At 38.6% G+C, this 16,180-nt stretch overlaps 1 long non-coding RNA gene across 1 annotated transcript in view; it reads left to right on the forward strand.

Annotated features, from left to right (window-relative positions):
* Positions 1-13,879, forward strand: part of LOC311632070 — a 36,291-nt gene extending 22,412 nt beyond the window's left edge. The window contains exon 3 of the long non-coding RNA XR_014796708.1: positions 13,208-13,879. This is a non-coding gene — a long non-coding RNA (uncharacterized lncRNA). The remainder of the gene's footprint in view (positions 1-13,207) is intronic.
* Positions 13,880-16,180: the final 2,301 nt, after the last annotated feature.

Raw genomic sequence — 16,180 nt, forward strand, 5'->3', positions numbered from 1 at the left:
AGTAAATGATAACTATCATTAACTAGTTCCTTTGTGCTCTGGGCTATACTTGTGTTTGGTCAGTTTTGCTACGATGCTTGTTTTATAAATTTACATTTGTCCCAATGACATAGCTATGGTGGGAAAGAATTTGAACCTATTTTACTTTTGGGTATGCTGAATTTTGCCCAGGACAAGCGCTTTGTGAACTCCAGAAACTGCACCTAGCTGAACAAAGACATGCAGGATTACATAGAGTGCACATACCTTTACACCCACCACCCCCTTCCAGTCATTATGCATGTCATGAGCCACACCATCCACGTGATGGCTGCTACAGCTTTCTGTTCCATTTCACATAACTTTTTCCCTACCAGGGCATAGAATAGTTTATACCAAACATGTCTAACTCATGGCCCTTGGGCCACATGCCTCATTTATTTGGCCCGAGTTAGCCTTTGAGTTTGACATGCTTGGCTTACATGCCACAACCCTCTCCAGTGGTAGCCCACTGCTACAAGCAAGTTCCAGGTCCTTTTCAAGGTGAACTGTCCTATTTATTGTAGTATTTATCCCTCAAATATTTCACATGTGTGAAAATGTGTTACCATTTTTATGAGGTTCTTTTCCTTTTTTTAAAATGTGTCACTGATGAAGATTTTGAGTGTTGGTGTTCCAACACCTTTCCCCCCACATGTCCTGTGGTTTTTTACTGCGTAATTTTGCACAGCACGATGATTTTCAGGAATGCATGTGCTGTGCTTTAGCAGGGCTGATGGCACTGGCCATTCATCTGTGAAGCATGGCCCCTGTTCTCAAAGGGGGCTTGCGATTATGTTGGGTGACTTGTGCCCCTAAGGGATGACTCAGGCCACTGGTGCCCAGTACAAATGCTCCTATGGTTTAACTGCCCATTTGAAGCTTGTGTGGCTTCTCAGAGAAGCTAAGTGAGAGCCATGGTTGGCATAGCCTGGTATGCACTGACCTTCCTTCACAGGAAATTGCTGTAAGTAGAGCTTGCCAGCACTTTCATTTCTCTCTTTTCATCTTCTTTTCATCTCTCGGGTGCTTGAGTCTCTGAAGACGGGCATGTGATACCATCTTTCTGCTTGAATTGGCAGCTACTTCTGGTAGTAATGATGCCTCAAATTGGCAGTGTTTTACATTTTTTCCCAATGTACTTTTACAGTTAATTAGTCTACTTTGTCATCTTAAATACCTGGGGAGGTTGGGAAGATGCATGGGAAGAGCACTTAAATATGTATGACCAATTCCCATTTCATGCCATGGCAGATGTTAGTCAATCCTAAATGTCTTTGCTCGCTGAGCTTGAATTCTTCTTGAGGCGGTGCTCCACGTGGCTCCTAGGACATAGGATTATTTGCCTTCTAAGATCTAAACGTTTGAGCTCCTTAGGGCAGAATGTCTCTCTAGTCTCTATCACAGTGGCACGAACAAATGTGTAATGAAGTGACGGATTGAGGACCCAGGGGAGACAGGTGATGTGATGTTCTGATGGTGGAGATGTCTATGTTTTATGATACACGGTAGGCAGTGGCATGTTAGCAACATGCTGCTAGCTGTAACAACCCCAGGCAGCCAATTCAGGAAGTCATACCCAGGTTAGGGAGCCAACATTCTGATCAGAGAGCCCATTTGGGTCTCTTTAGCTCCTTTCTCCATACGAGGGGCTCTGGGGATTTGCAGAGGGAATGCTGGAGATGGGTTTTCCTGGGTGAGATGCGTGGCTTGATGAGTGCTAGAAATGGGCTCTCACTGGTGAAACTTGTACGGTCCATAGATGTAAACGGGCTGAAATATTCTAGGGACAATTTATTTTCATGTGAAGCAGGCTGTTTAAGCCCACCTGGAGCCTATTCATTTGGGGGCTCAGCCCTAAAATGAGACTGTACTCGGCCACCGTAGTACAGGTTTCTGTTTATCTGAAGATGAGTCTGTGGGTCACACACACTTCACTCTAGACCATTGGAATATTTTCTGTACTTCGAGTCAACCTTTCATGCACACCATGGTCAGTCTGCCTGAGAAGGTACAGAGCTGGGGTCTCACCCACTTTGTAGTCCAGGCCGGGTGAACCGTTTTGTGCTCCCAGCCAACGAATGCTTGTTTATAAAGGGGCAGATTTAGGCTGAAACTTGTTTTCAGTAGGAAGGTCATGGGGTAAGCTAACCCTGACTCATATGTAATCACTGAGGATTATCCACCTCCCCAACTGATATTTCCATGATTAGCTTAGGTCAATTTAGAAATCCAAAGTCAGAAAAGTCGGTCAGATCTGGAACCAGTACTCACAGCAGTGCTTTGCCCCTAACACGACATGATCTTTTTCAGAGGACCACCTTTCAGAGATGCCATTTACATTAAAAAATATGCTGTATATTTGGGTATTTCTTTTACCCACTTTCTGGCAAATATCAATATATTCAATAGTACTATGTTCTAAAAATAGTTGTGATTATGACAACTTTTAGACAAGTGGAAGTAAAGAGCTTTGAGGTGAGGGTTGCCTTCTTCCAGTGTTCATTAATGGTGTGCGGGTGGGTTGATTTCGTTTCCTCTTTCCCTCAGGGGAAGCAGCCGGCGGATCCCTATCCCCTCATCCCTGGTAGCTAATCGGGCTCTATAATTTATTGAGTAAATGAACAATAAAAAAGACAGAAGTTCATGTTCTTTTTGTTGCTGTTGTTAATCCTCACCTGATTTTTGAGAGAGTGGAAGGGAGTGGGAGAGACAGAGAAACATTGATGTTGATAGATTGCTTCCTGCAAGCACCCAGGGCTGGGGATGGAGCCTACAACCAAGGTACGTGTGCCCTTAACTGGAATCGAACTCAGGACCTTTCAGAATGTGGGCCAATGCTCATTCCAACGAGCCATACCAGCTAGGGCGAGCCTCATGTTCTTCGACACTGCTAAAAGCCTGCTGTCTAAGAAAAGAATGAAGACACAGGAATATAAAGCTCTTTTTTTTTTCTTTTTAATATATTTTATTGATTCTTTATAGAGAGGAAGGGAGAGAGATAGAGAGCCAGAAACGTCGATGAGAGAGAGACATCGACCAGGTGCCTCCTGCACACTCCCCACTGGGGATGTGCCTGCAACCAATGTACATGCCCTTGACGGGAATCGAACCTGGGACCTTTCAGTCCGCAGACCGATGCTCTTAACACTGAGCCAAACCGGTTTCGGCAGGAATATAAAGCTCTTGAGAGCTAGAGTACTAGCCTGTAAAGTTAGGAAAAGGGGATAAAAGAGGAGGAGGAAGCATGAAGTACTTTCCCATACTTGAACCAAGATCTGACGCCCCAGCCTCTCTGGCAAAGGGGTTGTCTCTCCCGCCAAGTCTCACGAAATCCCTTCACCACGTTTCCAACTCCGCGTTTCTCATCGTTTGAAGCTGTTGTGTTCATTTGTTCTTTCACTAGAATGAACTCCACAAGAGCAGGGACTTCTTAACAAATGTGCTCAGTGTTGTATTCGTGGCATCTGGATCCCTGTCCAGCCCTCAAGAAATAGCTGTGAAATAAGTGAATGCAAGGTGAAGAGTAGTCAGAAGGGTGCATTCAAAGGATGGAGATCTGACAGTGATCCCGTCTGCTGTGGTCTACAGTGTGTTCAGCTCTTTCTGTTGTTAATCATAGCAGAGTTACTTCTAGACTTGGACTTCTTTGAACGAAGCCTCTTAGTGAATTTGTGCACATAACTTTTGTGGACATGTTTTCATTTCTCTCAAGCAACTATTTAGGGGTAGAATGTCTTGGTCATAGGATAAAGGGATGCCTACCTTTATAAGCAAACTGTTTTTGCAAAAGTTGTTTCATTATTTTGCATAACCATCAGCAGTTCAGTTGTTCGCATTGTTGCCAAAAGAGGGTATTGTTAGTTTAAAAAATTTTAGCCATTCTGGCTCTGGCTGGTGTGATTCATTTGGTTGGGCATCATTCTGTGCACCAAAGGGTTGCCAGTTCAATTCCCGGTCAGGGCACATGCCCAGGTTGTAGGCTCAGTCCCCAGTAGGGGGCATTCAGGAGGCAGCAATCTATGTTACACTCTCACATCAATGTTTCTTTCCCTTCCTTTCTCTCTAAAAACTCAATATAACTATTGGGGGGTTGGGGGGCGATCATGCTGAATGAACTGAATTCCTTTCCCAGTCTTTAAAAAAATTTTAAAAACCATTCTGGAATAGGTAGTGGTATCTCATTGTGCTTTTAAATTGTATTTCTCTAATAACTAAGTATTGATTTATGTTCTCATTGGCCATTTGTGAATTATGTGTTTAAATTTTTTTGCTTATTTTTTATTGAATTGTTAATCTTATTATTGAATTTTATGTGTTCTCTGTATGTTTTGGATACAAATATGTTGATAGATATATATGTTGTGAATATTTCTCCCCAGTATGTAGTGTATCTTTTACTTTTCTTACTGATAACTTTTAAAGAGCAGATGTTTTTAATTTTTATGAACTTCATTTTATCAGTTTTTCCCATGATTCATACTTCTTTTATCCAATCAAGAAAACTTTACCTACCCTAAACTTGCAAAAATTGTTTCCTAACTGAAGTTTTATAGTTATAGTTCTTACATTTACGTCTATGAGACATTTTGAATTAAATTTTGTTGATGGTATGATGGTAGGGTTAGATGCTCATTTTTAAAAACAAACATATGTAGTGATTTCAGCACCATTTGTTGGAAAGACATTTACTAACTCATTCACTTTGAGTCTTTTGTTGTAAATCAGTTAAAAAAAATATATATAATTCATATATATATATATAATTCATATATATATAATTCATATATATATATATATATGTATATGTATATATATATGAATGAAAAGCCAATGTCCGTGACTACTGTGATGACCAAACAACTGGTCACCATGAGGTGCATTGAGCAACTCTCGGTCCCTTCCCCTCATCCCCACCCACAAATGGGGCGGGGCAGGACTGGGGACTGGTAAGCAGGCTGAATGGCTGACCTCTTGGTCCCTACCTCTGGCCTGCAGGCTCTGATGGATCAGTGATGGTGAACTGGGAAATCGGGGTGGGTGGTGGGAGGACCAGGCTGGCTATCATGCTGTTGGGATCTCCAGTTCATCCCTGATTGATCAGGGGCTCAGGCCTGTGGAAAAGCAGGTGCTGGCCAATTCACCTCCATGTGCGTGAGCTGGCCGGCTGCAGATTGAATGTGCTGCCCACTTGGTGCTACTCATGCTGGCACGGGTAGGTTGAGGGTGCACCCCACAGCTTCGGTCAGCACCTCAGGTCCCAGCAGTGCTTGGCGGTGCCTGCCTAAGCGGCCCCAAGCATGGAGGTGAAGTTTTAGCGCCTGCTTTCCTGCAGGCCTGAGCCCCGAGCAGCTGGGGATGAATGGCCTGACAGCCTGGCAGAGGAGGTGGCGTTCAGCCTGGGCACTGGTGAACGGGCAGAAGATGGCCCTGATCGCAGGAGGCTAGGCCTAGGGACCCTATCCATATGATTTCGTACTCTGGGCCTCTAGTATATATAGTGTATTTTGTCCTAACTCCATGGCTATCCTTATGCCCCAATCACATTGTCTTGATTACTTTCACTAACCAATAAGCCTTGAAATCAAAGTTGTTTGGGCTATTATTTTAAGTTTAGAATCAGCCTAACAATTTTTAGAAAATGCATGCTGGGATTTAGATTGAGGTTACATTGAATTAATTAATCTGTTTGGGGGAGAAATGATACCTTAACAATATTAAAACTTTCAATCCTTGAACATGGTATATCCCTCCATTTAGTTAGGCATTTTCTAATTTTTTTGTGAGTCATATTTTGTAGTTTTCAATATGTTAGTTTTATTCATAAATGGTTTGCACTCTGTAAATGGGTGTTTCTTTTCTCTTTAAAAAATAACCTTTTATTTTAGAATGATTTTAGATCAACAGAAACATTGGGAGAATAGTAAAAAGAATTCGTGCATATCCCTTGACCAGGTTTCCCATTTATTAACAGTTTACATTGCTGTTATACCTTTGTCACAACTAAGAAACCGACTTTGGCACATCACTATGAACTAAACCTGAACTTTGTTCAGATGTCTCCCTATTTCCAATCATGTCCATTTTCAGTTCCAGGATCTCACACTGTGTTTCATCATCACATCTCCCTGTCCCCTCTGGCCTATGGTGGTTTCTCAGACTCTGCTCGATGCTATGACCATGACAACTTCAGGAGGACTGGTCAGGCCTTTTATAGAATGCCCCCATTCGTTATTTGATGTTTTTCTCATGACTGAATTAGAATTTGAGGGAGAAAAAAAAACACAGGCAAGAAGTGTCAGTCTCATAATACCTGCTGCTCCCTTTTAAATTTCATTAGTGTTTGAGCTAGAAGGATTTTAGGCTGTAATTTAAAATATTTTTGTTTTATCTTTGAATTCAACTCAAGCAGGACCCTTGAACCCTATTTTCTTGCCCCTCCTGTATTGATTATTGATGCTTTCTTGGCAAGATTGGAAGAGGGGTGTGAGAAGAAGTCATTTGGGTTCAGTCCTGCTGGTCCATGCTTTCATCTAAGTTTTAACTGATTTCTTCTTATTTGCACAAATTACCTGGGGTTTTTGGTTGAAGCCACTCCTTTATTTCTGTACCCAAACTGACATAGGGGCTCTTCTCACTGATGAAGGCTTCTTTTCTCTCTGTAATTCCATTATTCCAGTCTTCAACCTGCTCTGAAGCGGCTCCTTAGAATAGTTAGCTTTTTAATTTTTTTTTTCTGGTGTTTTCTTGTTATTAACACAAGAGAGATACTTCATTTTATCTTTCTACACCCTAAAAAAAGTAAAAGTTACATACATTTGGGCATTTTAAAATATATATATATATATATATATATATATATATATATATATATATATATATATATTTATTTATTTATTTCAGAGAGGAAGGGAGAGGGAGAGAGAATAGAAATATCAATGATGAGAGAGAATCATTGGCTACCTTCTCCACACCCCACAATTGGGGATTGAGGCTGCCATCTGGGCATATGCCCTGACTGGGAATCAAACCGTGACCTCCTGGTTCATAGGTCAACATTCAACCACTGAGCTACACCAGCTGGGCTGAGCATTTTCTTTTATTTATTTATTTTTATCATTTTACATTTGAATTTCTTTATTGTAAGTGGGATTTCACATTATAAGCAATTTGTTTTATTCTTTTATGAATAAAATTTTCATGTTTAACCAAATCTTTTTTTTTTTTTTTTAACTAGAGTCTTCATCTTTTTCTTCCTGATTTGTCTAAACTGTTGGTATTATTAAGATCATTAGCACATTATTATTTAAAATAATCTCTATTGTTGAGAGTAGTACTGATGTGTCCCTTATGTTTGGGCATTTTTTTTTTTTACCTGTTTATCCCTCCCCCCTCCTTTTATCCTCCCTTTGTTGAATTGCTTGATTTCTTTTCTTTACAATTCTTCTTTTATCTCTGACTGGTTTGCAAGCTTTATATTTCTCTTGTAGTTTTTAGAGTCCACAAAATATTTTTAACATAGATGCTTAGCTTAAAAGGGGGATAGATGTCATGGTTTCACTCTCATTATCCCACTTTAATTATATATTATTGTAATCTTAAGTTCTGGTCTCACCCTTTTTAACCTAAAAATTAGTAATTATTATTTATACACCCAATCCTTGCTTTAGTTTTTCCCAATTTGCTCAGCATTGTTTCTTTCATCCCACTGTCTCATAGGAGGCTCAGGTTCCTTCTCTCTGATCCAGCCTTTGATAGTTCTTTCAGCGAGGGACTTCAAATGGTGAATTCTTGCCGAATGCATGAAGCTGTATTTATTTTACCCTTTGCTCTGACTCTTGAATGGTAATTTAGTGAGGGGAAAATTCTAGGCTTACTATTTATTTTTGCTCACTATTTTTGGTATCTTATTCAATTTTCCTCTGACCTATACTGTTGTTTTTGAGAAGTTCCCTGCCAGTTAAAGTGCCATCTCTTGGTTCATAATATAGTCTTCTGCTTACCTGTCTTTAAGATGTTCTCATCATCTTTGGTGTGAGATAACTAGTGTGAGATATCTAGATGTGGATTAACTTTAATTTAAAATTTTAATGCTTGTATAATATTTCAGTGTGCTACTGTTACATGCTTTATTAAATGGACTCATGACAGTACACCTTTAGGTTGTTCCTATTCTGCTATTAGAGCAAAAGTATTCCAGTGATCATCCTGGTATAATATCCTTGTACCTGAATAAATGTCATACTATTTTAGTCACCAAAGCTTTATAATGTATTTTAATATCCAGAAGTTTAATAAATCTCTGCTATAGTGTTACTATTTTAAAAAATATTTTCTTAAGGTAAAGATAAAAATTATGAACAATGAAGTGGCAACAAATACATATCTATCAACAAGTGAATCTAAAAATCAAGTGAATAAAAAATCTGAAGGACAGAATAAATTGATAAATATAATAGAATCGGGGCATATAAAGGGAGTGGACTGACACTTCTGGGGGGGAAGGAGTGTGAGGGTGCGGGAAGAGATTGGACAAAAATCTTACACCTATGGACGAGGACAATGGTGGGGGTAAGGGCATGGGGGGTGGATGGGAACTGGGTAGAGGGGAGCTATGGGGGTGAAAAAGAGGAACAACTGTAATAATCTGAACAATAAAAATTTATTTAAAAATGTTTTTATTGGAATTCTGAGTATTCTTCAGACTAATTTTAGAACAATTTTGTCAAGTTCAAAAGTAATAAGATAGTTTTTATTTTATAAAGTAGTTTTAAAATAAAAGTATAATATTATGTCTTTCTATCCAAGGGTCTCATTGATAAATCTCTTCATTTATTTATCTTTGTTTTGTACTCCAGTGTAATTATTTTTTGAACCATGCTTCAGTGTGTTGGCATTGTCAGTCATCAACAGACAGGTATCCTTCTGCCCCAAGTAAGGAGATTGTTTTCATTCTGACTTAACATGTGCCTACATACATTCACCTTGACAATGTACCATTTCCAACTTTAGTCAGGCTATGTTATTCCTTCTTCACTTTCACAATTTTTCATGCTGCTGCCAGCTGTCCTCTCAAGTTTGCTTTGAATTCTGTCTTCAGTGAATCCCTCACTGCTTTCACACAGATCTGGGAGTATCAGGTATGGCTGAGTCTAGCCTATCACCAGTAGGCCACTATGATGTCAAAGGAGGGGGCTTGTCAGACCGAATTGCAAGGATGCATCAATATTAGTTTAGTGGGTGACCATATATGATATAAAATATATGACATGTGATATATGAGAAGAGATATGAAATATGAGGTATCCTGTTTAATAAGAGAAAAAAACATGCAAATTGACCGCAACTCCACTACAAGCCATGCTCACCAGCCAATCAGGAGCAAGTATGCAAATTAACCTAACAAATATGGCGGTGGCCACAGAGCTGTAGCAAGCAAGAGGCTTGGGTTGCCTCCAGTGATGGAGGAAGCCAAGGTTTCCACCTGTCCTGGCTGGCCCTGGCCTCCACTCAAGGCTATAAAGTTTCAATTATAGAAGATAAATCCCAAGATTTATATGCTATGCTATTTTTTTCTAATACTTCTACTTTTTACAACATAAGGATAGTGATATAAGTGCTGTTATTGCCCATTCTTTCCAATATAACCAGCATCCTTTTAATTACAGCATTTCTTCTAAGGACACAGTGCTGCTGCTTGATACAAGACATTTAAAAATTACCCTGGTTTCTTTAAGAGTCTTTTTAAGGCGAAACAAAAAAGACTGTAATTTTATTAAATGCTCTTCTAATTGTCAAATATACCAAGTATACCAAATTTTGAAAATATATGTTAGCACAGTTTAAAGAATAATGGCATTAACCCCAAATATCACCTACACACACACACACACACACACACACACACACACACACACATAAATGCACGCACACACATGCACACCTTCCACTACCTCCTAAGCTTTCTCTTACTACTTCCCTGATGCATCTCCTCCCTCCCTCTACCTTTGGTAACCAATATTCAGAATTCTGAATTTCTCATTTCCTTGCTTTTCTTTATTGCCATGTCACTACTTACAAATCCCTAAACAACAAATTTATGAATTTGCCTGAATTTGAACTTGATGCAAATGCATTAGGTTGCTTGCATTCTTTTGTAACTTGCTTTTCCACTTACTATCTCTGAGATTCACTTGTGGTAATACACCAGGCTTTAGTTTAGCCCTGGTGATTGTTATATACTATCTATAGTAGAGATGTACCACCAGGTATCTATCCATTCTGCTGTGCATGGACATTTTGGATTGTTTCCAGTTTTTCACTTGTATGAACAATCTTGCCATATGATTTTTGTGTATGTTCACTGGCACACATTTCAAGACTCTTCTGAGAGGCATTTCTTGCAAGTGTTCCCAACCAGTGATTAGAATTGCTGGTCCATGGCGCCTGAGCACTTCCCTGAGTAATGCCAAAGTGTTTATTAAAGTTGCTGTTCCGATCCATACTCCATTAACAATGTAATAAGCTCTGTAGCTCCACATCCTTGCCTACATCTAGTGCTGTCACACTTTTTAATTATTCCCAGTTCAAAATTATATACTCAACATGGTTCTAATTCACATTTGTCTAATTACTAATTGAGACTGGCCAATTTGTAAGATTTATGTGCTCTTGTTTATCCCCGCCCTGTTTAGGATTTGTTTCTATTGAGATGTTACTTTTTAGCACTAATTTATAGGAATCCTTTATTCTTGATACTAACTCTCTGTTAATTACGGGTTGTCAAAATGTTCTTCCAGGTTGTTGTTTTTCATGAAAAATTCTCAATTTAAAAATTGTCCAAAATTTCAATATTTTCTTAAATGGTTTCTCATAGGGTGCTTATTATGTCTTATTTAAAATTGCTTTTCTTAATGAAGTAATAAATTCTTCTATATTGATTTCTAAAAATATTTATAGATGGAATTCTTTCAACTTTTATAGCTAAGTATCTTATTTGTGGTAGTTTTATTATAGGTTCACTTCATTGTGTTGAATTTGATGGAAAACCTTTTTTCTTCTTCTTGCATTTACTAGGATAAAAAATGTGGGGATTTTTTTTTTTCTAACTTGTTAATATGGCAAATTGCATTCATCTATTTTCTATGTTAAGTCAAGGTTACATTTCTGACCAAACCAGAATTGGTAATGGTGTTTTATTGTTTTTATCTATTTCTGAATTTGGTTTCCCAATTTTTTATTTACATTTTAAAATTTATGCTCATGAGTAAAACTGGCCTGTTATACTATCCCTGTCTTGTTTGTAGTCAAGGTTAGGTTGGCCTAATAAAAATAATTATCTGGAACCAAATTGTGTAAACTTCAAGTTATCTGTCCTATCTGTTTGGTAGAACATGCCTATAAAGTTATCCAAGTCCAGTGTTTTCTTTTGTAACATTTGGAATAATTTTTAAAATGGTTATAGGAATATTTCTATGTTCTCTAAGTCAATTTTGATAGATTGTGTTTTTCCAGGAAAGTATCCATTCTATTGAAATGTATAAATTTATTGGTATACAGCGGTTCATGATAACCTATTAATTATTGATTTCTGCAGCATTTGTAATAATGTTTTTTTCACTCCTAATATTGTTTATTTGCATATTTTCTGTTTTTATTGATTAATATTGATAATTAATTTCTATTATTAGTATTTTAAAAGACCCAACTTTTGATTTTATTGATCTTCACTCTTGTGTATTCATTTTATATTTTATTAATTTTTGCTTTTATCTTTATTTTGCTTTTCTTTTATTTTATAAGTTTTTTATCCTGGTCTTTTCTTTCCTAAATTTGTCTGTTAAATGTTAGTTCATTAATTTGGAGACTTTCTTACTTTCTAATGGAGCATTGAAAATAAAATGCCCTGTAATACAGTTAGATACTTCCCATATGTTAGTATTTTCTGATTTTCATTATTATTTCTTTGACACGTTAGTTTGTTGTTGCTTTTCTAATTTCCAAATATATGTAGTTTTTCCATTTATCCTCCCTTCCCTCATACATTTTCTCACTTAAGTGAATATTGGTCAGAGGATGTAGCTCAACTGCCATCAAGTTTCTGGATTTTCCAAGGCCGGTTTTCGGGCATAATGTGTGGCCAGTTTTTGTGCTTGAAAAAAAGTATGTATTCTCCAATTGCTGAGCTCAGTGATTGATGTAACCCATTAAATCAGGATTGTTAGTTGTATTTTTCAATTTATAATGACTTCTTGGTCTGCCTGATCTGTCAATGATTGAGAAGTGTGTTAAACACAATTTCTGTTACATTGGTGGATTTACCCAGTTCTTACAGGTCTGTTACTTTTTGTTTTTATATGGAACATATCATTAAGTTTTTTAAATTCCAAATCTGCCTGGCAGTTTTGTCATTTATCTGTAGACATTAATCCATTTATATTCATTGGAAATGCTGATATGTTTACAATTATTTTTCTGTCTTGTTATATACTTCTGGTTGTCCTACTTCTGATTCTTTCTTCTCCTTTTTGGCCTTCTTTTGGATTTTTGTTTTTACTCCATTTTTCTCTGCTATTTCTTATGAATGTATGTTCCATGCTTATTCTTTTAGTAGTTAGACTAACAGGTTTAATAAACATACTTAACAAAGCCCAAATTTAATAAAAACATTTCCCATCTTTCTGAAAAACCCACAAAGTTTAGGATAATTTCATTCTCAGTGCACCCTCCATTACATCCTTTTTTAAATTTTTATTTCAGCTGGAGTCTTTTTACTATTACAGGCCAGTATTTTGTTTCAGCTTTTTAAAAAAATTGTTTTTAATCCTCACCTGAGGATATTTGCTCTACTACTTTTTCAGAGAGTGAAAAAGAGGGAGGAAGGATGGAAAGAAGGGAGGGAGGGAAGAACGGAGGGAGGAAGGGAGAGAGAGAGAGAGAGAGAGAGAGAGAGAGAGAGAGAGAGAGAGAGAGAGAGAGAGAGAGGTGAAAGGGACACACAGACTGGTTGCCTCTCACTCTCGCCCAGATCAGTGCCAGAGATTGAACCTGCAACTGAGGTATGTGCCCTTGACTGGGAATCAAAGCTACAACCCTTCAGTACCTGGGCTGAGGCTCTGACCACTGAGAAAACTGGCTAGTGCTCAGCTATTATTTTTTAAAATACTTAATTTTTTTTTTTTTTTTTTAGATAAAGAAGAACGGAGAGGGTGAGAAACATTGATGTGAAAGTGAAAGATGGATCAGCTGCCTCCTGCATGCCTCCTAACAGGGATGAAGCCCAAAACTCCAGCATGTGCCCTGACCAAGAATCAAACCTTCAGTGCACGGGATGACACCCAACCAATGAGCCACACCAGCCAAAAGCCTCCACTATTATTTTTGCTTTGTCCCATTCTATTTGGTATATTATTATTTTATACAAACATTGGATCAGCTCACATATTTATTAATGTATTTGCTTATTCTTTCTACTTATATGTGATTTTTCATCTGAAAAAAAATTCTTTTTATCTAACACATCCTTTAGAATTTAAGTTTTAGGGGCAATTTATAGGTTAATATTTTGTGGATAAATACTGTTTCTTTTTGTCTTTATTTTGCCATCATTATTATTATTTTTAAAGATATTTGTATTGACTTCAGAGAGGAAGGGACAGGGAGAGAGATATAAAAACACCAATGATGAGGGAGAATCATTGGTCAGCTGCCTCTTGCATGTCCCACACTGGAGATGGAGCCCACAACCTGGGCATGTGCCTGACGGGGAACCGAACTGTGACCTCCTGGTTCTTAGGTTGATGCTCAATCATTGAGCCACACCAGCCGGGCTTTACCATCATTATTAAAAGAGTTTCAAAGGATGTGGGTCTCCAGCCTAGTAGTGGTTTTCTCAGCCCACTACCGGTAAAGGTATTCCACTTTTCTGAGCACTTTGGTGGGTAAGATGTCAGTAGTCATTCTGATGGCTGTCTCTTTGTAGGCATCCATGCTTAATCATTGCCTGCTTTTAAGTTTGTGTTGTTTTCTTTGCTTTTGGCAATGTCACTATGACCCATCTAAATTTGAAAATTGGTAACATTGTCTCTTTGATAGTCCTTCTCCCTTATTCTGTCTTTTACCACCTTTCAAAACTTGGATTAGATTCATGTTAGCCTTCTCATTCCATTTCTAAGTCTCTTAGTTTCTTGTGTTTATCTTCCATTTTTTAAACTTTGGATTACACTTGGAAGACTTGTACGTGTCTTCCATTTTACTAATTCCCTCTTTAGCTCCAAAGCTCTGGTTCAGATGTGGCCTCATGTTGCCCCCTTTAATTGTTGAGTAGGTTGCCTTCATTGGAAGAAATCAGAGGCCTTGCCATAGAAAACAATGTTATTCTCTATTTTAAAAAAATTGTCTTTAGGTGAAGATCAGGCCTTTCCATTGTTAGATCTAGTGACAACAGTTTCCCTGCGAGAAACAGTCCCTGCTTGTTAATACAATTGCAATCTCGGTGGATCAACTGCTGCTCCACCTCATGCTTGTCCCACTTTGCCAGTAGACACTGAGTGCTTCTAGCCAGCTCTTTGTTAGGTAATGCCAAGAGCACAGATGAGTGACTACCAATATATGTATCTGTAATTGGCCACATCAGAGGATGAAATCAATTACAGGCTTCATGCTTGCAGCAAAGAATATAATTTCGTTGTAATATTGATAAGGGTTCCACATTCCCCCTGACTTGACCACTAGAAAATGATTTCCCTTTCTGGGGAAAAGACAAGTCTCTCTGGCCCAATGGGATGTTAGTCTCTGTGCCTTCTTCCCGCCCACCTTTGTCAGATGTTGGAGGACTTCTTCAAGCTGCCGTCTTTGGCACAACATGCTCTTGGTGTTAAAGGGTACTAATCTGGACCCACTCAAATGAGCGGTTTGTGCTACCATGAAATTTGTAAACCGAGTAGATTATCCTGAGTGATTTGGTGGTTTGTTTTGTAACTGCCAGAAAAGACATAAAGCAGCAGTAGGGTTGTGCTGACCCTTATCCCGTTTTTCTTCTTTTGCTGTGTTTCATGGAGCATTTGGTCTCTAGCTGAAAAAGTGGCTTGGAGTAGCTATTTTGAAGCAGCTGTTGAAGCGTCCGTAGGGGAAAACATTCTGCATTCATAGGACCTTGGAGGTTTTAGAGAGAACAGGTTCCCTGCTCAAAATCACTCAACCAATCAGGGTCAAGCTTATCGGATCACTCCTGTTATTGATTCTTCAGGCTCAAGCCTATGCTGAGTGGGCAACATTGATTTTGCTCTTAAGTGGTCACTTGGTTTTGGCTGGCATGACCCACCTTCTTCCGCCCATCATCCCTTCTAATAGCAGTGAAGCAGCCCTGACCAGTGTATTATCCTACTCCTGTGGCTGCAGTGATTGGAATGGGCCTATTATTCAGGTAAAAACACACTGAGACTTTTGTTAGCCATGTCACAAAAAAGGCACTTCCTCATTCCCATTGGACTAGGACCCACAGTGATGTAGGCAGGAGCTGTGGCGGGCATCTTTTTAAAAAATATGTATGTTTTTTTTATTTCAGAGATGAAGGGAGAGAGGGAGAGGAAGAGAGAAACATCAATCATGAGAGAGAATTATTGATCTACTATCTCCTATACACCCCCTATTGGGGATTGAGCATTTAACTTGGGCATGTGCCCTGACTGGGAATTGAACTGTGACCTTATGGTTCATAGGTCAATGCTCAACCACTGAGCCCCACAGGTTGGGCTGTAGTGGGCATCCTGCTGCCACAAGGGTATAATGTTCCTGAGAATGGAGCTATCACAGAAGGAGGAGTGCAGAGAAATTGAGATATAACAGGTCCCGGGGATCTTTTCTGAGCAATTGGAACCAGCCAGGCCTGAAGACATCCCTTCTCTGGTCTTTTCATAACTCAGTCAAATTTCGACAGTTCTGATGTGTTTTGATCAAGTCATCCCAAGATTCTATGCAAGGGACCGCATGGCCCAGTTATTAGGAAATCTGTCAAAGTTAATTATTGTCATAGTAAATTTTATTTGGCAACCTGACTAGGCTAAGGGATGCCCAAAGAGTTGGCAAACATTAATTCTGGGTGTGCTCTTGAGTGTGTTTCTGGAAGATATCAGCATTTGATTGGGTAAAATGAATAAAAGTC

The sequence above is a fragment of the Pipistrellus hanaki genome (genome assembly GCF_964339955.1).
Source record: "Pipistrellus hanaki genome assembly, chromosome: 13".
Lineage (NCBI taxonomy): Eukaryota > Metazoa > Chordata > Mammalia > Chiroptera > Vespertilionidae > Pipistrellus > Pipistrellus hanaki.